Source organism: Chiloscyllium punctatum, chromosome 34 (genome assembly GCF_047496795.1).
Source record: "Chiloscyllium punctatum isolate Juve2018m chromosome 34, sChiPun1.3, whole genome shotgun sequence".
Classification (NCBI taxonomy): domain Eukaryota; kingdom Metazoa; phylum Chordata; class Chondrichthyes; order Orectolobiformes; family Hemiscylliidae; genus Chiloscyllium; species Chiloscyllium punctatum.
This window is the reverse complement of record NC_092772.1, coordinates 7,413,191-7,438,670: the sequence shown is the minus strand read 5'-3', so window position 1 is coordinate 7,438,670 and position 25,480 is coordinate 7,413,191.

Here is a 25,480-nt window from a genome sequence, read left to right as displayed (position 1 = left end):
GTCTCTCACACCCCCGGTCTCTCACACCAACGGTCTCTCACGCCCCCGGTCTCTCTCACACCCCCGGTCTCTCACGCCCCCGGTCTCTCTCACACCCCCGGTCTCTCTCACACCCCCGGTCTCTCACACCCCCGGTCTCTCACACCCCCGGTCTCTCAAGCCCCCGGTCTCTCACGCCCCTGGTCTCTCTCGCCCCCTGTCTCTCACACCCCCGGTCTCTCACACCCTAGGTCTCTCACACCCCCTGTCTCTCACACCCCCGGTCTCTCACACCCTAGGTCTCTCACACCCCCGGTCTCTCTCTCACTCCCAGTCTCTCACACCCCCCGGTCTCTCACACCCCCGGTCTCTCACACCCCCTGTCTCTCACACCCCCTGTCTCTCACACCCCCTGTCTCTCACGCCCCCGGTCTCTCACGCCCCCGGTCTCTCACGCCCCCGGTCTCTCACACCCCCGGTCTCTCACACCCCCTGTCTCTAACTCTCCCCGGTCTCTCTCACCCCCCGGTCTCTGACTCTCCCCGGTCTCTCTCACCCCCTGGTCTCTAACTCTCCCCGGTCTCTCTCACCCCCGGTCTCTGACTCTCCCCGGTCTCTCTCACCCCCGGTCTCTGACTCTCCCCGGTCTCTCTCACCCCCTGGTCTCTGACTCTCCCCAGTCTCTCTCACCACCCCGTCTCTAACTCTCCCCGGTCTCTCTCGCCCCCAGTCTCTAACTCTCCGCAGTCTCTCTCACCCCCTGGTCTCTGACTCTCCCCAGTCTCTCTCACCCCCTGGTCTCTAACTCTCCGCAGTCTCTCTCACCCCCTGGTCTCTAACTCTCCCCGGTCTCTCTCGCCCTCAGTCTCTAACTCTCCCCTGTCTCTCTCTCCCCTCCGGTCTCTAACTCTCCCCAGTCTCTCACACCACCCCGTCTCTAACTCTCCCCAGTCTCTCTCGCCCTCAGTCCCTAACTCTCCGCAGTCTCTCTCACCCCCTGGTCTCTAACTCTCCCCGGTCTCTCTCACCCCCTGGTCTCTAACTCTCACCGGTCTCTCTCTCACCCTCCGGTCTCTAACTCTCCCCGGTCTCTCTCACCCCCTGGTCTCTAACTCTCCCCGGTCTCTCTCTCACCCTCCGGTCTCTAACTCTCCCCGGTCTCTCTCGCCCTCAGTCTCTAACTCTCCCCGGTCTCTCTCACCCCCCGGTCTCTAACTCTCCCCGGTCTCTCACTCCCCTGGTCTCTAACTCTCCCCGGTCTCTCTCGCCCCCCGTCTCTAATTCTCCCCGGTCTCTCTCGCCCTCAGTCTCTAACTCTCCCCGGTCTCTCTCACCCCCCGGTCTCTAACTCTCCCCAATCTCTCTCACCCCTCGGTCTCTACCTCTCCCCAGTCTCTCTCACCCCCTGGTCTCTAACTCTCCCCGGTCTCTCTCACCCCCCGGTCTCTAACTCTCCCTGGTCTCTCTCACCCCCCGGTCTCTAACTCTCCCCAGTCTCTCTCACCCCCTGGTCTCTAACTCTCCCCGGTCTCTCTTGCCCCCGGTCTCTAACTCTCCCCAATCTCTCTCACCCCCTGGTCTCTAACTCTCCCCGGTCTCTCACACCCCCTGTCTCTAACTCTCCCCGTTCTCTCTCACCCCCCGGTCTCTAACTCTCCCCGGTCTCTCTCACCCCCTGGTCACTAACTCTCCCCAATCTCTCTCACCCCCTGGTCTCTAACTCTCCCCGGTCTCTCTCGCCCTCAGTCTCTAACTCTCCCCAGTCTCTCTCGCCCCCGGTCTCTAACTCTCCCCAGTCTCTCTCACCCCCTGGTCTCTAACTCTCCCCAGTCTCTCTCACCCCCCGGTCTCTAACTCTCCCCAATCTCTCTCACCCCCTGGTCTCTAACTCTCCCCGGTCTCTCTCGCCCCCCGTCTCTAACTCTCCCCAGTCTCTCTCGCCCCTCGTCTCTAACTCTCCCCAGTCTCTCTCACCCCCCCGTCTCTAACTCTCCCAGGTCTCTCTCGCCCCTCGTCTCTAACTCTCCCCAGTCTCTCTCGCCCCTCGTCTCTAACTCTCCCCGGTCTCTCTCGCCCCCTGGTCTCTATCTCTCCCCAGTCTCTCTCTCGCCCCCTGGTCTCTAACTCTCCCCGGTCTCTCATCACCCCGGTCTCTAACTCTCCCCAGTCTCTCTCTCGCCCCCGGTCTCTAACTCTCCCCGGTCTCTCTCGCCCCCGGTCTCTAACTCTCCCCAGTCTCTCTCGCCCCTCGTCTCTAACTCTCCCCAGTCTCTCTCACCCCCCGGTCTCTAACTCTCCCCAGTCTCTCTCACCCCCTGGTCTCTAACTCTCCCCAGTCTCTCTCACCCCCTGGTCTCTAACTCTCCCCAGTCTCTCTCACCCCCTGGTCTCTAACTCTCCCCAGTCTCTCTCACCCCCTGGTCTCTAACTCTCCCCAGTCTCTCTCACCCCCTGGTCTCTAACTCTCCCCAGTCTCTCATCGCCCCGGTCTCTCTCACATCTGGTTTCTCATCTCTCCGGATCTCTCTCTCCCCTCGATCTCTCTCACCCCCTGGGTCTCTCTTGTCCCTGTTCTCTCTCGACCCTGGTCTCTCTTGACCCCGGACTCTCTCACCCTCCCCCCTACCGTCTCTATCACCCCCCTCCACCCCGGTCTCTCTCGCCCCTGTTCTCTCTCGCCCCCGGACTCTCTCACCCTCCCCCCACCACCATCTCTCTCACCGCAACCCCCCCCCCACCCCCAGTCTCTCTTGCCTCTGTTCTCTCTTGCACCCGGTCTCTCTCTCACCCTTCGGTTCCTCTCGCCCCAGTCTCTCTCATTGCCCCGTGGTCTCTCTCGCCCCCCTGCGTCACTCACCCCTGATCTCTCTCACCCTCCCTGGCCTCTCGTTGCACCCCCCCCCCCCCATCTCTCTCTTGCCTCTGTTCTCGCTCGCCTCCCCCCGGTCTCTCTCGACGCCCGGTCTCTCTCGCCCTCGGTCACTCATCCCCCCTCGTCTCTCTCTCCCCTCGGTCTATCGCCCCGGTCTCTCTCACCCCCTGATCTCTCTCGTCAACCCCGGTATCCCTCATCACCCCCGGTCTCTCTCTCCACCAGTCTCTCGTCATTCCTGGTCTCATTCACGCCCAGTCTCACTTGCCTCCAGTCTCTCTTGCCCCCGGTCTCTCACGTCAACCCCTCTCTCTCGCCCCTGGTCTCTCTTGTCTCCCCCGGTCTCTCTCTCACCCCCGGTCTCTCTCTCACCCCCGGTCTCTCTCTCGCCCCCGGTCTCTCTCTCGCCCCTGGTCTCTCTTGCCCCCTGGTCTCTCTTGCCCCCTGGTCTCTCTTGCCCCCTGGTCTCTCTTGATTCCCCCGGTCTCTCTCTCTCTGCCCCGTTCTCTCTCGTCGCGCCCAGTTTCTCGTTGCCCCAGGTTTCTCTCGTCCCCGGTCTCTCTCGCCCCAGTCTGTCTTGCCCCTGGTCTGTCTCGTCGGCTCCTGTCTCACTTGCCCCCGGTCTCTATCACACCCTGTCTCTCTCTCGCCCCCGGTATCTCTCTCGCCCCCGGTCTCTCTCTCGCCCCAGTCTCTCTCACCTCCCCCCCCCCCGGTCTGTCTCACCCCACCCCCCTCGCGCTCTCGCCCCCCCCCCCCGCGTCTCTCGCCAGCCCCGGTCTCTCTCACCCCCTTCTCTCTCTCATCACCCCTGGTCTCTCTCGTCACCTCCAGTCTCTCATCACCCCCTCCATCTCGCCCCCGGTTGCTCTCACCCCCCTAGTCTCTCATGTTCCTGGTTTCTCTCGTCACCCCCGGTCTCTCTCGCCCCCGGTCTCTCTCATCGCCTCTGGTCTCTCTCGCCCCAGTCTCTCTCAGCCCCCCTGGTCTCTCTCATGACCCCTCCCCTCCCCGCCCTCTCGCCCCAGTCTCTCTCAACCCCCCCTGTCTCTCTCGCGCCCCCCCCGCACTCTCAACCCCTGTGTCTCTCGCCCTCCCTGGTCTCTCTCGCCAACCACGGGTCTCTCTCACCCCCTTCTGTCTCTCATCACTCCCAGTCTCTCTCATCACCCCTGGTCTCTCTCGTCGCCTCCAGTCTCTCGTCACCCCCTCCGTCTCACCCCTGGTTGCTCTCACCCCCCTAGTCTCTCATGTTCCTGGTTTCTCTCGTCACCCCCGGTCTGTCTCGCCCCCGGTCTCACATGTCCCCGGTTTCTCTCGTCGCCCCCAATCTCTCTCTCGTCCCCCTCTGTCTCGCCCCCCCCTCACTCAGTCGGCCCCCTCTCTCTCTCGCACCCCCTCCCTCTCTTGCCCCCCTCTCTCGGCCCCTTTTCTTTCGCACCCCCCCTTGCCCCCCTCTCTCTCTCACCGCCTCTCTCTCTCTCACTGCCTCTCTCTCTCGTCACCCCCTCTCTCTCACCCTCGGTCTCTCTCGCCCCCACCCCCACCCCCGGTCTCTCACGGCCCCCTGGTTTCTCTTGTCGCCCCGGTCTCTCTCTTGTCCCCAGTCTCTTTCATCACCTCCAGTCTCTCATCGCCCCCCTCTCTCTCTCACCCCTCTGTCTCTCTCGCCCCCCTCTCTCTCGCCCCCTCTCTCTCGCCCCCCCCTCCTCGAACCCCTGTCTCTCTTGCCTCCTCTCTCTCACCCCCCCCTCTCTCGGCCTCCCCTCTATCGGCTCTCCTCTCTCTCGCACCCCCCGTTTCTCCCACCCCTTTAGTCCGTCCCCCTCTCTCTCGCCCACCTCCTCTCTCTCTCTTGCCCCTCTCTCTCACCCCCCTGTCTCTCGTCCCCCCCCACCCTGTGTCTCCCTGCTCTTTCACATTCTCTCGAATCACTGTCGCCTCATCTCCCTTTCTCTCCTCCCTCTCTCTCTCATTCTCGCCTCTGTCTCTCTCTCTTTCTCTTGCTGCCATCTCCCTCCCTGTCTTGCCCCCTCTGTTTGCCCCTCTCTCGTTCCCTCTCTTAACTCCATCCCTATCTCCTCTCTCTCTCTCTCTCTCAGGGAGGGAGAGAGGGAAGAGGGGAGGCAGGTGGAGAAACCGGGGTTGGGGGTGTGGTGTGATAGAGATGGGGGAATGAGTGAGAGTGAAAAGGAGAGGTGATGAGAAGGAAAGAGTATGCAGAGATAGAGAGGGAGAGCAATGAGGAGAAAGGGTAGGGGAGAGGAAATGGGGAGTCCAGGTTGGAGTGGGGGGACAGAGGGAGTTAAACCCAGCTCCTGGGCTCAGGGCGCGGTGCCCTCCCCTTCCCTGAGAACCAGGACTTGGGGCTGAGCCTGTCTCTCTCCAGCTCAGCTTCTCCAACACAAAGACACACAACAACATCGGTCACTCTGCTGCTCGGCACGCTTTAATCAACATTTTTATTGGTTACAAATGGAAGTGATGGATACAGTCAGTGGGATGGTGCCTTTTCTCACTGGCCCCTGAGTTGTGAGAAACATTGAAATGTTTCCCTGTAACCCCCCTGTGGGATAAGGATGGATAAACCAGCGCTACCCTCAGTCTGTTACCATAGCGACAGGCTGCTCTATCGCTGAAACACTGAACTGAAATGAGAAAATCCCAGATGGATTGATTAATGAGGGAATTTGATGGATGGATGGATTTGGGTGAAGGGATATTTCAGCACATTCTTCAGCTGCTGCCTGAACTTAGTCTGGGTCACGGCATAAATCGCGGTGTTTGTGCAGCAACTGAGGAGCTGCAGCATGAAGCCCAATTCCTGCACAAAGTTATCGAGATACACAGGGGTATACACAATCCACGACATCCGGTTCCATATAGAATACAGCATGAACGTTGACCATAACAGGATGAAATTGGCCGAGATCACAAACAGTAAAATGATGGATTTTTTTCGGTTTCTCATTTCAGTGTCAGACTGAGCGTCCCCATTGGTGTGAGCGCGGAGTCTCCTGCGGGCTCTGCTGGTCACTAAAATGTGTCTGACGGTGAGAACATTGAACAGCAGAATCAGGAGAAATGGGACACACGGGGTTAGAACGTGGTGGAGGAGCTCGATTGTGACCCAGACAATGGAGGATTGAACAGCGACTGTTACATCACAAAACCAGGGGCCGTTCACCAGCGAATACTGAGCCATGAGCATAAAATACCAGGAAATGTTCTTTAAACAGCTCAGCACAGTCACTGCTCCCAGAACCACAGCCGCCGTTTTCTCACTGCAATATTTACTTTTCAGCTTCCGGCAACAAATGGCCACAAACCGATCAAAGGTGAAAGTGACGGTGAACCAGACAGAGCAGTCAGTGGCTGCATAAAGCAGGGCGGCGTGGATATTACACACGCGGACGGAGTCCCTCAGGAAATAAAACTGTTCCTCATAAACAATGGGAATGTGTCTCAGGATCAGGTCGAGGATAATGACCAGGAGATCCGCCGCTGCCATGGCCCCCAGGTAACGTCTGACACATGGAGACAATCCACAATCTTTATAAAGCAGGACGTAGATGGTCACTACGTTAACTGTGAGGAAGGAAAACAAACCCATTATCCATCAGCCTGGAGGCAAAGGGACCCGTTTGATCGGGGACCCAGTGAGATTTTCAAATGTGTCCCTGTATTCAGGGATTTATTAAAATAATTGGAGCTGGAATAACAAATGGGAAGGTCGGAATTACTGACAAAAATATGACAAAAAACACAAGAAACCTTCCCTCCCCAAACACACAGAGACACATCCATAAGGACAGATAGTTTCTAGAACATTCCCACACACTCGATCGCTCGAGAGCAGACACAGGTCACTCCTTCCCAGTTCCTAATACGGAGGGTGGAAACGTTGCTGTCCTGAAGGATTCTCTCCCAGTTTCCTGAAGACAAACGGAGTTTGAGAATTTCTGTATTTTGGTCTAAATTGTGGTCGATCCTGCGTCGTGGAGAAATGTAAACGCAGGGAAAACGTATTCACCCCTTTAACTGCCTGAGGGGCCTTCGGAACAGTGTCTCCTTCTCCCTGGAACGGGATCTCTTCCCTCGGGATCTTATCGTTTGTTCAATTCACTGACGTCCGGCCGTTCACAAACAATGTCAGGGGCAGAACGTTCCGGGGAATGTCAGTTATAGAATGTCGGGGACAGACCATTCCGGGGAACCCCATGACCTGTCCATGACCTTTCCCCCCTATCCACCCCACCAACATGATGTACTGTGCCTGGACACTATGTAACATTAATGGGGTGAGAGACGGAGGGTCCAATCACAGGAATGGGAACTAAAGGCATTGCCAGAAAAGCTGAGATATTTCGATATACCACATTCTCAATCCACCTCCCAGAACCAGCCCGGACACCATCAACCCCGGGGAGATATCTGTTCACCGTGGAACACTGTACAGACCAGGCCAGTTTACTGCTCAGTACAACACAGCAATCTGTCCAGATTCATCCATTGCACTGCTCAATACAATCCAGCAATATGGCCAGGGTGAAGCAATGTGCAGATTCAGCCATTACACTGGGACAATACAATCCAGCAATCTGTCCAGTGTGGGACACTGCACAGACCACAGTAGTGCATTGATCTATAAACCCAGACCATATATCTGTTCCGCACTGGGAGCTGTGCAGACCACAGCAATGCATTGATCTATAACCCCGGACTAGATATCTGTGCAGCACAGGGAGCTGTGCAGACCACAGCAGGGCACTAATGTGTGAACCTGAAACAAATATCCATCCAGCAGAAGGAGCTACCGAATCCATATAATTGCATTATCTATAAACCTCAACTAGATAGCGATCTGTGCAGTGATCACCCGGGAATTAATCTGTCACCCAGGAGCAGTTACCCTCCCAGCATGGAGGGCTGTGTAGCCCACCCCAGTGCATTGATCTGTAATTCAGGAGCAGTTACCCACCCAGCATGTCGGACTGTGTACACCACCCCAGTGCATCGATCTGTAAACCAGGAGCAGTTACCCTCCCAGCATGCAGGACTATGTACCCCACCCCAGTACATTGATCTGTAACCCAGGAGCAGTTACCCTCCCAGCATATAGGACTGTGTATCCCAACCCAGTGCATTGATCTGTAAACCAGGAGCAGTTACCCTCCCAGCATGTAGGACTGTGTACCCCACCCCAGTACATTCATCTGTAAACCAGAAGCAGTTACCCTCCCAGTATGTAGGACTGTGTAAACCACCCCAGTGCATCGATTTGTAACCCAGGAGCAGTTATCCTCCCAGCATATAGGACTGTGTACCCCACCCCAGTGCATTGATCTGTCAACCAGGAGCATTTACCCTCCCAGCATGTAGGACTGTGTACCCCACCCCAGTGCATTGATCTGTAACCCAGGAGCAGTTACCCTCCCAGCATGTAGGACTGTGTACACCACCCCAGTACATTGATCTGTAACCCAGGAGCAGTTACCCTCCCAGCATGTAGGACTGTGTACACCACCCAGGTCCATTGATCTGTAACCCAGGAGCAGTTACCCTCCCAGCATGTAGGACTGTGTACACCACCCAGGTCCATTGATCTGTAACCCAGGAGCAGTTACCCCCCCAGCATGTAGGTCTGTGTACACCACCCCAGTGCATTGATCTGTAACCCAGGAGCATTTACCTTCCCATTATGTAGGACTGTGTACCCCACCCCTGCGCGTTGCTCAGTAACACTGTGTTAGACCCCTGCCCAGTGTGGGGAAACTTGCAGCCCGGGATGGAAGTGACAGGATGTGCCGCTCCCACCCATTTACAGCTCCATAATCTCCTTTGTGCCGTGATAAGGGGTTGCTATGGGTGCGAACATCACTGCCAGAGAGAGATGGCGGGGGAATCAGTTTAAATATCACCACATGGGGGTGGGTTGGGAAGTAGACAGAGAAGGGGAGATTGAGAGACAGTGTCATGGAAGGATGTGTTCCCAGGTTTCAGAATGCTGAAATGTAGACACTTCGATAGCATCCTGTAACATGAGCCTGTCTTCCCAGGAAAGATGGGAAAAAGGGATATTGGTGTGAGGTGAAATGATGGAGAGTTTTGTATGAACATTTGTTCTCCAGCTTTGTAAATGGGACTGGTTTCAACAGAGTCCAATATTCATTGGACAGATTCTGACAATAATTTCTCTCAGTGCCATTTTAATTGACTGGGACAGAGGGATCAACCGCAACAGACCGAGCTAGTTTTCTTATGCTATCTTATCAGACTCACCTCATTAACTACCCACACCACCCCATAGTGTCCCTCTCATTCAATACCAACCAGATGATCTCACCCATCATGACTGGAGGTGCACACCATCGTCCGGATACCCCTGTATATTCCATGATCTCTGGCACTAGTGCCATGTTTAAAAGCCCAAATGGGCACACGGTTGAGCTTTCTCAGTTTGGAGCTGCCCTATACAGTTTACCCCGAGTATGGCAGATAAGTGATTTACACTAGGGTTTGTTGACAGGGGCACGGAGGGCCTGGTGCATGGGCTAGTACAGACGGGAACCATTCTCTTCCCAGAGGGGGCCACAACACCAGAACCACCGGGCATGGTCTGAGCTCCCCACCCAGCTCAGTGCAGTATCTGCGGTCTGAAGAAATGTCCAGCAATACAGGACAAGCATCAATAACCTTCCCCACTCTGTCAGGATAAGGGTCACTGTATTCTCTCTGCTCCCTCACATTCACTATATATCTGTTATAGCATCTTCCCCACTGCCGCGCGCTTTCTCTCTCTCCCTCTCTCCTGCTGTCTGTCTGTCTGTCTGTCTCTCTCTCTCTCTCTCTCCCTCTCTCCTGCTCTCTCTCTCTCTCTCTCCCTCTCCTTCTCCCTCTTCATCTCTCTCACTTCCTCCCTCCACTTTACCCCTCACGTTAATAACACTGCATGGGAACAACACTGTGGTCTGATTCTATCATACCCCTCCCCATGTCCCCCACCTATACCAGCACTAACAGCAGGGTCACATACTCCCACCCTCCCTCCCTTTCTCCCATTGCAGGAGAAACAGCCTGGAATAGGTCAGAAAGGGCCAAGCCGGGTGGTGGAGTGTCCGATATCCGTTCCCTCCCCCCCCCCTCCCCCCGCCATGTGGGGAGGACCCTGGTAGGAGCCGGAGAGGACCGGGACACCTCGTGTGGAGATTCTGAAACATCCACGTCCCACCGACCGAGTAAGGAGCAATGTTCAGTTAAGGGCAATTCTCACTTTAAACCCACTGGCAGCTCCGTTTCCCCCCGGCACAACTTAGAAGCTGTGGCCCTGATGCCATCTCCCTTTTGTGTCGAGCTGATACAAATGGAATCCCCAGAGTCTCGGTGGGCAGGAGGGTGGGCTCACAACACATCGTCACCACCACCTCCCAGGAAGGGAGCACCGAGACTCCCTCCTACACCTCCCCCTGTAAACAGCTCAGATACTGAAACTAATCTGTGACAGTTACTGCTCTCCCCACTTGTCCTGATATCTTCAACAATCTGTGCTCATATACACCCAGCGCCCTCTGCTCCTGCAGCCCCTTTATAACGGTACGGCCTGTTTTAAACTGTCTTTCATTGTCCTTCCTACCAAAGTGTATCACCTCAAACTGCTCTGCATTGATCCCCACCTGCCTTACACCTGAAAACTACACCAACGTGTCACTGTCATGTTAGAGTTCCACAATGACCTCCATAGACTTCAGAGTTCTTCCAGGTTCAGTGCCATCTACAAACATTGAGATTGTTATAGTGTCACAGTCCCCATGAAAAAACTGAAATCCTGCCCCACATACATGAGTCTGAGCAAGTGAAATACTGATATATTCCCACGGACAGAGTCGAATAATGACATGCTGTCAATGGAACAACAACAGTCCTGACACACGCCAGACGGAGCGAATGAAATATTGACAAACCACAGAGCAAGAGAAATCCGGATAGGTCCCACTTATCGATATTCATCAGGGTATAATGTGGTGAAGTTGAAAGGGTGTACTATAACTGTAAGAGAGAGGGAATGCTGTTCTGAACTGAGAGCTTACAAGCACCTGTGATACGAGAGGATGGCAGACCCAGAAACAGTATATTGCTATAGAGCTGGAGTCGGGTAATAAGCAGTTTAGAGAAAGGGGGTCCCAGAGTTGTGAATAGTTGATGTCAAATGTTCACTTTCAGAGTGAAAAAATAAATTGATGTTTTTATTTAAACAGTGGAATTTGGGAGTTCTCTGTCACTCATATTTTAACAGTTTACGAGGCGAATTGAGCATTTCTTTATGTTTCATTTAAGTTACCAGATGAGCTTCACGCCGTGTCCTAACCATCCCCGTGTGTGTATCTGTGTGTATCTGTGTGGGGCAGGTCTGGCAGTCTCTGTGGTGCTTAAAGTGATGCAATGCCACCATCTGCTGGCCTCCCCACGCCACTGCACAGGCATTGGCAGAGGGTGAAAACCAACAGGGATTCACTCGGAGAAGGGGAGGGAGAAGGCAGCTGCTCACAGCACCATCCAAACTGATGTCTTATCCATGGACTGATCTAAATGTCCTTTAAACGTTGTAACTGTCCCTACTTTCACCACTTCCTCTGGAAGTTCATTCCACACACAAGCCAGAGTCTGTCTAACATAATTACCTCTCATGACTTTCGTAAATCTTTTTTCCTCACACCTTAAAAATCCCTCAGTTTTGAATCCCCAACTCTCGAGAAAAGACATCAGTCCTTCAGCTTCTCTGTACCCCTCATTATTTTATAAACCTCTGTAAAGTTACTGCTTAATCTCATATTCTTCAGTGAAAAAAGTCCCAGCCGATCCAGCCTCTCCTTATAGCTCACACCCTCCTTTCCCAGCAACATCCAGGTTAATCTCTTCTCAATCCTCTCCAGTTTAATAATATCAATGTCAGTAATATCAAAGTGAATAGTCAAGGTATTTTCTAAGGGTACGGGGAGTCCAAAACTAGAGGACATAGGCTAAAGGTGAGAGGGGAAACATTTATTAGTGACATAAGGGGCAGCTGTTTCACCCAGAGGGTGGTGTGCCTATGGAATGAGCAGGCAGGGTGACCAGACTGGACACAGTATTCCAGAAGAGGTCTCACAAATGTCCTGTACAATCACAACATGACATCCCAATTCCGATACTCAAAGGTCTGTCCTATGAAGACATGTGTGTTAAACACCTTCTTAACCACACTATCTATATGAGATGCAAATTTTAAAGAATTAAACCTGACGGCCTAGGTTTCTGTACTACAGCACTGCCAAAGGCTCTACTTTTAATTGTATAGGTCCTGCTGTTGTTTGATTGACCAAACCCAATACCTCGCATTAATCCAAACTAAACTCCATCCGCCACCCCCCAGCCCAGTGTGTGATATTACTGTCACCTCACCCTCCCCCTTCAATTTTAAAATGCCCATCCATCTCCAGGAGGCTGACACACTCCGGCCTTGATTTTCACAAAGAACCTGAGCTTGGTTTGCCTTGTGTGGTTAGGGGGAGGTGGGACAGATTGCAGACACAGTCACTGGGGAGGAGAGGCTGGACAGTAATCAGCGGCCTGGAGTCATTTCATGGTTTTAGGAAAAGGGGAGTCACATGTGAGAGTTGGGTAAGAGTGATCGGTGTTTTGGGGTCAGAAATTAAGCTCTCCCTTCGTCTCTGGTGATCAGTAATAAATATCTATTTGAGACCCTTCATTGGGCAGAGTGTGTCTGCAGGATTTCTTTCCTTAATATTGCAGACTACAGATAATAGCAATTAAAGATGCTCATAGTTAATTTCGATAGCGCAGCACGTACACTCAATATCCTACAGTTGAGACAAATATCTTGCATTTGTTTAACAATACAAAGTGTTTTGTGTAGTTCAGTAATGGCAACCTGATTATAATAAATCCACACTGAGCTAAAAGTGGGCACTAAAATATGACCCAAAATCTGGGTATGGTAGTGTGGTGGGTAGTGTCCCTGCCTCTGAGCCAGAGCTCTGGATTTGATTCCAATTCCTGAACTTGTGTGGTAGTGTTCCTAGCTCTGGGCTAGAAGGCCTGGACCCAAGTCCTGCCTGTTGCAGAGGTATGTCCCAGCATGTCAGGACAGTCTGATGAACAAACACACAGGAGAATACTGTTACAGCTTTATGGGTATTGCTGAGTGATGCTCGTGTCCCTGCCTCCGGGCACAAAGGTCTAGGTGTAAATCCCACAGAAGTGTTTCAGGATACATCTGAACAAACTGATTAAAATGGATTTAGAATTGTGACTTGATGGAGAAGGAAGAGGTGTCAGTATTGCATTTCAGAATTTAGGCCCAGGATGACTGAAAGTACAGCTATTCGTGTTGATTGGAGTCACATTTCGCAGCAAAGGTTTATAAAATCAAAATGGCCATGGATAGGGTGAGTCGTTAGGGGTTTTCCAGCAGGTTAGGGACATCCCAAACTAGAGGGCTTTGGTGGAAAGTGAGAGAGGAAAGGTTTTGAGGAGGCCTAAAGGGCACCATTTCACAAATATTGGTGGTGTGCGTATGGAATGAGCTGCCAGAGGAAGTGGTGGGGGCTGGTACAACTACAGCATCTAGGTACTGACAGACCTGGTGAGCTTCTCCAGCAATTTCTGTATTTCTTTAAAAAATGCATTCAGTTTAACGCAGGTATACTGAATAAATTTAACTTTTTATTTTTTAATGATGTAGGGACATGTAAACATATATCAAATTGACCGAGACCATTTTCTGCTCAGGGTATGGCTCTGTGTATGACAGCAGCAAAGATGCACCTACATGGAACAGGGAATGTGATGGAGACATAGTTTGGATAATGTACAAGGAGACCTCACATGGTCCAGTTTGGGAGAGGATGACATTACTATGTGATTCAACTCAGAGAGGGAGAAAATGTAATCTGCCTAAGAAGGAGTGGCTTATTGCACTCTCTCTCCTTCATTGTTCCTCATCACAGCAATGTGTTCGAGCTAAAAAAAAACTCTACAGTCATCGTTGCCGTTCTTATTTTTATGGAATCCCTACAGTGTTGAAACAGGCCCTTCGACCCAACAAGTCCATACCAACCTTCCCAACCCATTTCCATATATTTACCCCTGACTATTGCACATAACCTAGAAATCCCTGAACACTACGGACAATTTAGCATGACCAATCCACCGAACCTACACAGTTTGTTGTAGGAAACTGGATCACCCATTAGGAGCTCACACAGACAAGGGGAGAATGTGCAAACTCCACACAGACAGTCACCCAAGGCTGGAATCGACCCCAAGTCCCTGGTGCTGTGAGGCAGCAGTGCTAACCACCGTGCTACCCTTTGGATGATCCCGAACCAGAATTCACTGGAATCTACTCACTGCATAAAGCAAAGGGAATTCAGTCAAATCCAAACTCTCCCAGGATGAAATCCCATTGCTAGCAGCTTGTGTGAGTACAATATCTTCAGAAGCAGAATAATGTTTTGGACAATCTCACAATTTTTCCTTTGTCATGAGTTCCAATAATATTTGGACAAAGTTCTTTCAAGTTAAAATTGCAGAGATTGTGTGTGTGTGTGTGTGTGTGTCTGTGTGTGTATATGTGTGTGTGTGTGTCGGTGCGTGTGTGTGTCAGTGTGTGTGTGTGTCTGTGTGTGTCTGTGTGTGTGTGTCTGTGTGTGTGTGTATGTGTGTGTGTGTCTGTGTGTGTCTGTGTGTATGTGTGTGTGTGTCTGTGTGTGTGTCTGTGTGTGTGTCTGTGTGTGTGTATATGTGTGTGTGTGTCAGTGTGTGTGTGTGTCTTGTGTGTGTCTGTGTGTCTGTGTGTGTGTATATGTGTGTGTGTGTCAGTGTGTGTGTGTGTCTTGTGTGTGTCAGTGTGTCAGTGTGTGTGTGTATGTGTGTGTTTTTAGAAAGGGAAATATTGATTATATTATTTCAATACCCAAACAGTTTGCCATTCATCTTTCCATCATAGTTTGAGTAACATTGCTCTGGATCATAAACGTGTTGTTTTAGCAGATTAAAGAAACTAGCCTAACTTGTTCCTAAAACTAACCCTGACTCAGTCTGAGACCGATATCATTGGCCATATCACCAACCTGGTCACATTTAACATTTGTTGTGAGCAGTGGAGGAGTGGGACTAGAAAAGGAAACAGTGACCCCAAAAAGCCGGGGATCGATAGACCAGTGAGCCTGATGTCAGTGGTGGGTAAGTTGTTGGGGGGATTCTGAGGAATACCATTTACATACATTTGGGAAGCCAAGGGCTGATCGGGGTAGACAACGTAGTTTTCTGCATGGGAAATCATGTCTCATTAATTTGGTTGAGTTTTTTGAAGAGATGACAAAGAAGATTGATGAAGGCAATTTGGTAGACATTGTCTAAATGGACTTCAGCAAGGTGTTCATTTAAAGAACAAAGAACAAAGAAAATTTACAGCCCAGGAACAGGCCCTTCACCCTCCAAGCCTGAGCCGATCCAAATGTACTGTCTAAATCAGTCGTTCCATTCCTAAGCATCTGTCTTCCTCTGCTTCCCACCTCCTCATGCATCTGTCCAGTCGCATCTTAAATGAATCTACCGTGCCTGCCTCTACCACCTCTGCTCGCAACGCGTTCCAAATGCCCACTACCCGCTGTGTGAAGTACTTACCGCGTGTATCCCCCTTAAACTTTCCTCTTCTCACTTTGAAAGCACGACCTCTCGTTATTGAATCCTTCAACGTGGGAAAAAGGTTGTCTCTATTCACCCTGGCTACACCCTTCATGATTTTGCAAATCTTAATCAGGTCCCCCTTCAATCTCCTTTTATCTAGTGAAAATAAACCTAACCTACTCAGCCTGTCTTCATAGCTAGTATTTCATTCTGATTGGTAGACAGATTAGTAAATTTCAGTGACATAAGATACAGAAGGATCTAGTCACAAATGGCTTGAAGGAAGAGGGAAATTTTTCAGACTGGCGGCTTGTGAGCAGTAGTGTGCTGTAAGAATCAGGACTGAGTTCACTGTATTTTATCATTTATGTAAAGGATTTAGATGTGAATATAGGGGCAATAGTTAGTAAGTATACAGATGACATCAGAATGGTGATGTAGTAGATTATCTCAGAGTACAACAAGACCGCAATTAGATGGGACAAAGATGCAAGTAGTAACAGATGAAGTTTTATTTCGAGAAAAATGAAGCTTTGCATTTTGGGAAGGCAAATCAGGGCAGACATTATATACTTCATGGTCAGGTCCTGGGGAGTGTTGTGAAACAAAGGGGCATAGGGCTGCAGGTGCATTGTTCCTTGAAAGTGGAAACGCGGTAGAGAGTGTGGTGCAGAACACATTTGGCACATTTGCCTTAATCAATCAGAGTATTGAGTATCGGAGTTGTGGTGGTATGTTGTATCTGTACAGGACGTTGGTGAGGCCACTTTAAGAATACTGCGTACAACTCGGTTTTCTGCAGAAATGACTTACACAGATGTCCCAGGACTGGAAGTTTGAGCTTTAGGGAGAGGTTGATTAGGTTGAGGTGTTTCCCCTTGGAGTGTCAGAGGCTGGGGGGTGACATTAAAGAGGTTGATAAAACCATCAGGGGTATGGATATTCTGAACAGCCACGTACTGCTCTCCAGGATAGGGGGGTCCAGAACAAGAGAGCATAGTTTGAAGGCGAGGGGGATTGATTTAGAAGGGATCTATAGGTAAATGATTCACACAGAGAGTGGTGTGTGTACAGAAAGTGCTGTCAGAGGAAGTGCTGAAGGCGGTTACAATCGCACATTTAAAAAAGTAGGGATATTTACCAAATGCTGGCAAATGGGACTGATATCTGATCGGAGTGAACAGATTGGACTAAAAGGTCTGCTTTCATTCTGCATGACTCTCTGATTCTATAAGAGGGATGATGAAAAATTCTGTAAGGTCCTTTCAAGTCGGACTTCTCTTCTCTGGAAGTATATCATGCCTCTGTGTCACATTGATTGAAAGCTGCATTAGTGAAATATTTGACAAAGTTGTGAGTCACGGATAATGGGATACAGACAGGAAAGTGGGGCTGAGACCCCAACCTGATCAGCCACAATCTTACTGCCTGGTGGAGAAGGCTCAAAGTATCTAATGACCCACTCCTGCTCCTCAGTCCCATGTTCCTGTGTGCCATTCAGCCCCTCATACCTGCTAGACAGAAACAGTTGGAGGACGCTTACTCCTATAACCTGGTGCACAGAAACAGAGGAGACCATTCAGTCCCTCAAGATGGTCACCAGAAATGCAACCCCAAGAACTTGAAACATACTCATGGGAGGACAAGGCAGCCATGAGTGATAATGCATCAAACCAAAAGAGGAAACATACAATGTGGTGAAGATGATTGGGAATCCAGAGAATTCATTGGCTCTGAGACTGCATAACGCTGGCATTACTGACACTACAGAGCTCTTAATCATGGTCAGGTAAAGAAACAGAGGAAACACATTCACTTTAAGCACAGAAGATTGGTATTTCTCAAGGAAAAAGATTTAGGTGAATTAAACATTTGAATTAAGATCAGTTAAATGCTTTTGCGGAATCTGTCAGATTGGAAGCAAGACGCGGGAAGACAGATCCTCAGCAGAATGAGAGTATGAAAATAAAGTATTTCCACATCAGAAACCAGGTTAGGTCACTGAGTGCAGGGCTGATGGGTGAATGGGTCTCAGTGAGAATTGGGGAACAGACAGCAAAAGTGCATTGCAGATATTGCAGCTCGAAACTGCGTATTCAGGTAGTGCTGTAGACCACAGAAGCAGGAGAAGCAGATCTGCATTCAACCACAACCTGTAACTTTTTGCCAGGGTAACACCTCAGTCTGTCATTGCCATTAACACCATCTATGGCTCAGTGACGAGTGTGGGCGAAGATGTCAGGGTCAGAATCACGTGAACTTCACCTCATGCTAACTCATTAAAGCTACCAGACTTGACCAACAGATCTGTTCGAAGCAAACTACTTCGAGGTCTGAAAGGATGAAACCGGACAGAACACCCGGCCTCAGCATCAATGTCAGAAAAGGGAATGGGAACACAGTCCTGTCGACCCTGCAGAAACCTCCTTCCTAACACCTGAGAGCTTGTGACAGCATTTACAGAGCTTTCCCACAGACTGCACAGAAACATCGGGAATGGAAAACACATTTAGCCTCCTCATTCTAGTTCATAGAAAAAATCTCCTCAATGCACTTACCCCACACGATATACATATCCGTTAATGTGAGTAACCTTGGGAAGCTATAAAATAGGCGGTGCAGTAGTACGTTTGGTCCATCAAGTTTGCTAACCAATTCAATATAATGATGGTTGGCCCTTCATTTCCACACCGTACTCCTGCTCTCCCACCATCCCTTTACTGTCTCTAAATCCTTATTTATAATCAGTGTCTCGGTTTCCAGGTGCGAGAGAATTCCCCAGGTTCCCGAGTCAGTGAGAGCAGACATTTATTATCATCTCAATGCAGAGTGACTGCCTGTACCTAATACTGAGGTCCCTTGTTTTAGAAGTCCCAGCCAGGGGAATTATCATCCCTGCTTCCAATCTGACTAACCCTGTCAGAGTTTTGTATAGTTCACTGAGATCTCCACTCATTTTCCTAAACCCCATGGAATACTGGCCCAGTCACCCCAAACTCTGCTCCCACCGCAAGCCTCTCATCCCAGAGATCAGTCTGGTCATCCTTCACTGCTCTCCATCAATGTCAGGGTTGTCCTTTATTAGGTAAGGAGACAAAAACCGTCCACAATAATGCACAATGTTCAAGATGATATCTCACCAAGGCCGTATACAGTTGCAGTAAGACACCCTTTCTCCTGGACTCGCACCCCCCTGAAATTAAGGTCCACACACCATTTATGTTCCTCACTGCTTTCTGTTTCTGCAATATTACTTTCAACGACTGGTGTACAGGGAGATGCAGATCCTTTTCAGTGTTGCAGCTCCCCACTTGGTGGGTCTGTGTACACTGGGCAGCATGCCAATGCCATGCCCAGTATTGACTTCTGGTTACAGAACCCACTGCGCTGCAGGGACCTCAGAGGTTTATGCAGAAGGAAACAACAAAAAGGAGCATACGCACCTTTGTAGATCAACATGTTTCAACCAATCCCTTTCAAATGGTAGGCTGCCAATTTATCGTTTCCACCAAAGAGCACACCGTCACCTCTATACACATTGTTTCCCATCTGTCACGTATTTACCCATTCACTCCACTTGTCTTAGTCTTCTCGGTGCTTTTTTATAACCTCCTCACCCGCTCACAATCCCACACCCGTTAGTGCTGTCAGCAGGCTGGGATATATTGTATCTGATTCCAGCAACCAAATGTTTAAAGGGCATTGTGGACAGCTGGGCCCCAAGCACTGATTCCTGCGACACCTCAACAACCTTCCTCTGTTAATTTCTATTCATTTATTTCATGAATCTGGGTGTCACTGGCTGGGCCAGCATTTATTGCTTGACCCTAATTGCCCTTGCGAAGGTGGTGGTGAGCTGCCTTGTTGTACGCTGCAGTCCACCTGCTGTGGTTGACCTCCAATGCCATTAGGGAGGGAATCCCAGGATTCTGATCCAGTGACTGTGAAGGAGCGGTGATATATTTCCAAGTCAGGATGGTGAATGGCTTGGAGAGAACCTGACGATGATGGTAATCCCATCCATCTGCAGCCTTTGTCCTTCTAGATAGATGTGGTCGTGAGTTGGGAAGATGGTCTCTGAGGATCTTTGATGAACCGTTTCATTGCAGCATGTAGATAGTAAAACACTGCTGCTGCTGCTGCTGAGCGTCAATGGTGGAGCATTGTGGGTGAAGGGACAGTCAAACTGGCTGCTTTGTCCTGGATGGTATCAAGCTTCTTGAGTTTTGTTGGGGCTGCACTCTTCCAGGCAAATTGGGAGTCTCCTATTACACTTCTGATTTATGCATTGTAGATGATGGACAGACGTTTGGACGTCAGGATGTGAGTTACTCGCCGCAGTATTCTTAGCTTCTAATCTGCTGTTATAGTTCCTGTGTTCATGTGGCGAGACCAGTGAGTTTCTGAGACATGATTACCCACCAGGACTTTGATACTGGGGATTCAGTGATAGTAACACCATTGAATGTAAAGGGGCAGGTTAGATTGTATTTTATTGGTGATGGTCACGGTCTGGCATTCGTGTGGCCTGAATATTACTTGACACTTGTCAGCCTGGATACTCTCCAGATCTTGTCGCGTTTGAACATGGACTGCTTCAGTATCTGAGGAGCCACAAATGTTGTAGAACATTGTACAATCATTGGCGAACATCCCCACTGCTGACCTTAAAATGGAGGGAAGGTCATTGATGAAGCAGCCCTGAAGAAGTTTTCGGTCACTGCTCGAGGGATTCCTACAGATTTGGAGCTGAGTTGATTGACCTTCATCAACCATGACCACCTTCCTACGTGTCAGGTATGATTCTAACCAGCAGGGATTTGGCCTCTGATACCCATTGGTTCCAGTGTTGCTAAAGCCCCTTGATACCACACAGGGTCGAATGAAGCCTTGACTTAAAGGGCTGTAACTCTCACCCCACCTCTGGAATTCAGCTCTTTTGTCCATGTTTGAACCACGGTAATGAGGTCAGGAGCTGAGTGGCCATGGTGGAGCCCAAACAGGGCGTCATTGACCAGGGTATTGCTGAGCAGATGCTGCTTAAAAGCACTGAGATCTTCCACCACTTTACTGATGATCGAGAGGAGACTGATGGGGTGGTATTTGGCCAGATTGGATTTGTTCTGCTTTTTACATACAGGAGCAATGATTACTTGGGGTAATTTTCCACGTAATCAGGAAAAGCCATTGTTGTAACTGTATTGAAATAGTTTGGCTCGGGGAGTGGCAAGTTATGGAGCACAAGTTGTCAGTAGTATTGACATAATGGTGTCAGATTATGCACCTTTTGGAGTATCCAGTATCTGCACTCGTTTCTGGATATCGAGTGGACTCAATCGAATTGGTTGATGACTGGTAACTGAATTGCTGAGGACCACTGGAGGGGGCTGAGATGGATCATCCACTCAGCATTTCTGACTGAAGATTGTTGCGAATGCATCAGCCTTATCTTATACACTGAAGTGCTGGGCTCTTCCATCGTGGAGGAAGGAGTTATTTGTGGAATCGCTTCCTCCAGTGAATTGTTCAATTGTCCCCAACGTTTCTCGGCTAGATGTGGAACAACTGCAGAGCTTAGATCTGTTCCTTTGCTTGTGGGATCACTTATCTGTGTCTATTACTTACTGCTTATGCTGTTTGGCGCACAAGTAGTCCTGATTGGTGGCTTCACCAGGCTGACACCCCATTATCAGGTATGCCTGGTGCAGCTCCTGCCATCCTGCAAACTCCACTGAACCAATGTTGATCCTCTAGATTGATGGCAATTGTTGTGAGGGGGGTATGCGGGAGGCCATGAGGTTATGCGGGAGTACAACTTGGCTGCTATTGATGACTCATGACACCTTATGGACATGCAGATTTGAGCTGCTAGATCTGTTCAAAGTCTGCCCTGTTTAGCAACGTGATAGTACCACCCAAAATGGTGGAGGTTATTCTCAATGTGCAGGTGTGATTTTGTCTCCACAATGACTATGCGGTGGTCTCTCTTACTGATAATGTCATGGACAGATACTTCTGTAACTGGCAGATTAGTAAGGCTGTGTTCAAGTATGTATTTTCCTCTTGTTGGTCCCTTTCCCACCTGCTGCAGAACCAGTCGAGCAGTTCTATCCTTTGGTGCCTGGCCAGCTCGATCAGTAATGTTGTCGCTGAGATACTCTTGGTGGCGAACATTGAAATCCCCCACCCAGAGTAGATCTTGCGTCCGTGCTACCCTCAGTGCTTCCTCCAAGTGTTGGTCAGCATGGAGGAGTACTGATTCATCAGTTCAGAGAGGCTTGTGCATGGTAATCAGCAGGAGGTTTCCTTTCCCATGTGCAAAGTAATGCCATGAGACTTCATGGGATATGGAGTCACTGTTGAGGACTCCAAGAGCAATTCCCTTCCAACTGTATCCCACTGTGCCGCCACTTCTGCTGTGTCCGTCCTGCTGATGAGACAGGAGATATTCGGGGTAGGTAATGGGTTGTCTGCGATATAGTCATACTCACAGAATCATACCTTACAGACAATGTCAGGCTGTTGCTTGACGAGTCTGTTTATTTCTATTCACCGTTTCCTGCCAGCTATCCCATTCTGGAAACATAGCCATATATTAGCCCCCAATCCACTCAAATTTGATTTTGCAAATTGGGCTTGGAGCTTTACCAAAAGTCCACATGTTTTACATCCATTGTTTCTCTTTCATTTGTCTCCCAGTCTGTTTCGCAAACATCATTCCCATTTCATAAATCTACGTCAGTGTTGTCTATGACCAATACTTTCAGCCCCAATAATTTCTCCTCAACCATTTACTTACGATGATCTATGTTCAATGTACTCTATCATTTTCCTACAACAGACTTGGTTTTCCTTGTATTGTTTGAAAGTTCTGTGAAGACAGAACTGAAGTAGTGGCTTCATAGTTCTGCCATTTCCCTGTTTCCCAATCTCTATTCTCTGGTTTCAAACTGTCGGGAAACTGCACTTGTTTTCTCATATTTCTCACATTGACAGAATTTAACAAGCTATTACAGTTCACTCCTTTAACCCTTGTGAATGTACTCTTCAGAAAGCCATCAATTCCTGCCTTAGACTGCTCAATAATTGACCTTCCACATCATACACTCACAGGAGCATAGACTCTGTGCTAACAGAAATACTGCACAATCTATATCAGTCCCACTTTCCTACACCAGGCCCATAGCCTGGAATGTTATGACACTTCCAATTGCTCGCCAAGTACTTTTTAATGATTGTGAGGTTACCCGTGATAATCCCCCTTCTCAGGAAGTAATCCCAGAACCCCACATCCTCGAGGTGAAAAAATATTTAAATCCTCTCTGAACCTCAAACTTTTCACTTTAAAAGTGTGCTCATTTGTTCTTGATCCTCTGACTAAAAGGAACAGCGGCTCTCTATCCACCCTGTCCATGTCCCTCATAATCTATTTTCTCCTGAATCACGGACCCCTCAGCTTTCTCTGCTCCAAAGTAAACAACCTGAGCTTATCCAGCCTCTCTCCATAGCTGATATGCTCCATCCCAGGGAACATCCTGGTCAATATCCTCTGCACCCTCTCCAGTACAATCACATCCTTCCTGGAATGTTGCTCCCAGAGCTACATACAGTATTCCATTTTGTCCGAACCAAAGCCCTGTATTGCTCTTATAATCTACATCCTGATTAGGAAATGCTACACCCAAGGTCCAATTCTTAACTAGTCCATTAACCTGTCCAGTCACATTCAGGGATGTGTGGAGAAACACACCCTGAGTTTCCCAGTGTGCTGCCATTCATTGAGTCCTCCCCTGTCTGGTTCCTTCTCCCAAAGTGCATCACCTCATATTTATCAGGGTTACATTCCATCTGCCATTGATCTGCCCATCTGACCAATCATCTGCATCTTCCTGTAACTTAAGGCCTTCCTCCTCACTGCGAACCAACCGGTCAATCTTTATGTCAAACATACACTTACTTATCACACCTCCCCCACTCTAAACCTAGCCCCCTCCACATTCACATCTGTTTTTATGAATAACACAAACAATTAGGGACACAGCACTGATCCCTGTGGTACACCAGGGGACACTTGTCTCCAGTCGCTCAAAGAGCCTTCTCCCACCACCCTCTGCCTGCTGCCACTAAGACAATTCTCCTTGTAACCTGTCAAGGTATCCTTCATATTGTGAGATTTTACATTATTTCTCAGTATCCCAGCTGGAAATTTGTCAAAGGCCATCCTACAAAACTAAACAATCGACCTCCTCAAACTAATTCAATCAAATCCATTAGATGCGACTCCCTTCTGATAAAGTCATGATGATTATCCCTGATCAAACCTTGTGACTCTGATTGGAGTTCGATTTTCTCCTTCCCTATTTTATCCAGTAGTTTCCTTAACAGTGATCTAATATTCACTCGTCTATAGTTCCCTGGTCTATCTCTCCCACCCTTACTGTGAAGTGGAATCGTATTAGCAGTCCTCCAGTTCTCTGGCACCTCCCCTATGGTCAGATTCCATTTAAAATATTCAATCAGGGTCACTCCTCCCTTGACCCCAACAGCCGCCTGTGATACAACTCTTTCAGACATGGAGATTGGTCCAAATTTATACAGAACAAAGCCTCAAATCCCTACTCGTATTTCACATCAATCTGTTCAAGAGTTGTCCAGTCCATCTTCTTGAATTCTGTACCTGCATCCTCCTTCTCCCAAGTGAAATAGATGTGAAGGTCTCCTGTTACAATCCGTCAATGTTCTCCAGCTTGACACACAGATTGCCCCTTTGGTTTCTAATGGACACTAACTGTTTGCTGATTATTCTGTTCGACTTGTCCGTGTAGAATATCGTTGGATTCTCCCAGATCTCGCCTACTTGTACTTCCTCATGTCCCTCTGTTATTCAGTCCTTTCGATATTTCTAAGATTCACGACAATCACCTCTCATGTTTCGAAACTCGAGATTACAGGCTGAGTTACCCCGTCAGATAACCTTGCCAACTTAGGGGTTAATTTGGATAATACCTTTTGCAGTTCCTCTGTAGTCAGTATATTCTTTCTTAGATTGGGACTCCGAACGATACACAATATTCTACGTTTAGTCTCACCAACGCTCGATGCAACTGGAGCACGACATCCTCTAACTTCCAAATACATTCACATGAATGTAAACCTAATTTTTACTTTCCCATTTGCATATGTTCTTCCTAATACCTCTCGGTTTAACTTTTCTTATGAGCTCAGTGTATGAGTTCTTTAAAAAAAGCTCATGAATATCCAACTATACATTATCCATTGGTTCTTCATTGCCTATGTCCACAAGAATCATCTTCAAACCATTCCAAAAAAATGTTTGCCACTTCTGGTTTTCCGTTCATCGGTGCATTCTCACACTCCCCAGTTATGTTTTTACCTTCTAAATATCTAGTAGCATGTTCTTTGTAATCGAGTCCAAGAGATACCTGACTGCGGATGACAGGTTAACTGGTCTGTAGTTTACCATTCTCCAAATTCCTCCTTTCTTAAACTGTTGGATATTATTTCTAACCTTTACCTTATCCAGATTGGATAAATGCCTTTCGGGAATGTGTCGGAAAATAAAGTGAAAATCCACGATGCAATCAACATGTCTATTGCTGCTTCCTCTGAAATGCTTGTATGAAGTACATCTAGTCTGTCAGATTTATAAATACTCAATCCAGCTTTCTTTTCAAAGATGACCTCATCACTGATAAGAATGATCTTAGACGTTACTTACACAAGTCCCATGGTCACTTGATATTTCTGGGAGAATTTATGGACATTCTTCCATGGAGATAGACACAAAGACACTGTTCCTTTTACCTGCGATCTCTCTGTAATCTGCAATAAATTATCGTGAACGCTCCCCAATTGTTCCACATTTGGCCTTGTTTTTATTATTTTTTCCATACATTGATAGACGCTTTTTAGCTGTCT